At 37.9% G+C, this 1569-nt stretch overlaps 1 protein-coding gene across 1 annotated transcript in view; it reads left to right on the top strand.

The window, feature by feature from the left end:
• LOC107730428 (AT-hook-containing transcription factor-like) overlaps nt 1–1569 on the top strand; it is a 17756-nt gene that overhangs the window by 7938 nt on the left and 8249 nt on the right. The gene's annotated exons all lie outside the window — the stretch shown is intronic.

The raw sequence follows: 1569 nt of genomic DNA, 5'->3' as shown, positions 1-1569 counted from the left end.
TCTGTGCCTTATGTTGTGTTTTTAGTTCTTTAACACGCATTTAGCTTTTGCAGAACCTTCTAACGTCCAGGTGCGCTAGGCTACATCTGTTTTTTTTTCTCTCATTTGCAGGTAGATGAATTCAAAACATGTGTCACCACCATGTCAATGAATGTGGAGGAGCAACAGATGGTAACTGTATATATTTATAATAAATTGCATGAAACCATATTCATAATCATACACTGTTCAGACAAAAGATCAAAATTCAACCATGCATCACAAAATGGGGAGCAAATGTAAACTTTTCATCTTGTTTGTTGGATCTCTCTGCAGGTGCTAAAGAGCATGATGGAGGCCCAAGATCAGCTGGAGAGGAATTACCTCACAAAGAGGGAGGAGCATCGCGCTCTGGAGATGCAGAACTACAGGGGTTTAACCAGAAACACAGGAGAGTTTGACCCTGACAGGTAGACGTCTCATCTGGCCAAACTGCATTTTACTACTAACTAATGATGTCAAAAAACTAGAATGCTCTTGTTATAATCAACAAGACTGTTTAAATTATAAGTTTGTGATGGGAAATTCCATCTTCACTATTGGCTCCAAAAAGCCATTAAAATGTTTTTAATTTAAAGTTTTTGGTTTGTGAAACAAAATTCCTACATGGACACAATTTATACTTAATATATAATATGTTTTATATATAAAACAAATTACTGGCATATATTGTATGCTTATACCTTTAAATTAAAACGTTTCTTAAAATTTTCACAAACAAACTCATTCAAGTGTGTCCAAACATTTGACAGCCAGTGTAAGTGTAATTTGACTGATTCCTTTAAAGGAACACTCCACTATTTTGAAAATAGGCTCATTTTCCAACTCCCCTAGAGTTAAACAGTTGAGTTTTACCGTTTTCGAATCCATTCAGCCGATCTCCGGGTCTGGCGGTAGCACTTTTAGCTGTAGCTTAGCATAGATCATTGAATCTGATTAGACCGTTAGCATCTCGCTCAAAAATGACCAAAGAGTTATTTTTCCTATTCAAAACTTGACTCTTCTGTAGTTACACTGTATACTTAGACAGATGGAAAATGAAAAGTTGCGATTTTCTAGGCCGATATGGCTAGGAACTATACTCTCATTCCGGCATAATAATCAAGGAACTTTGCTGCCGTACCATGGATGCAGCAGGTGCAATGATATTACGCAGCGCCTGAAAATAGTCCCCAGCACGCTCCCTGTGCAAGCAGGTGGTCACGTTGGTTATGTTGACAGAAGTTAGCCTATTTTCAGGTGCTGCGTAATATCATTGCGCCTGCTGCACCCAAAATCGCAACTTTTCATTTTCCGTACACGATGTAACTACAGAAGAGTCAAATTTTAAATAGGAAAAATATCGAAACTCTTTGGTCATTTTTGAGCGAGATGCTAACGGTCTAATTAGATTCAATGATCTATGCTAAGCTACAGCTAAAAGTGCTACCGCCAGACCCGGAGATCAGCTGAATGGATTCGAAAATGGTAAAACTCAACTGTTTAACTCTTAGGGGAGTTGGAAAATGAGCCTATTTTCAAAAAAAGTGG

The sequence above is a fragment of the Sinocyclocheilus rhinocerous genome, unplaced genomic scaffold (genome assembly GCF_001515625.1).
Source record: "Sinocyclocheilus rhinocerous isolate Xijiao unplaced genomic scaffold, SAMN03320098_v1.1 scaffold1780, whole genome shotgun sequence".
In the NCBI taxonomy this organism is placed as follows: Eukaryota; Metazoa; Chordata; class Actinopteri; order Cypriniformes; family Cyprinidae; genus Sinocyclocheilus; species Sinocyclocheilus rhinocerous.
The sequence above is the reverse complement of the archived record's forward strand: the minus strand, read 5'-3'. Positions and strand labels throughout refer to the sequence as shown.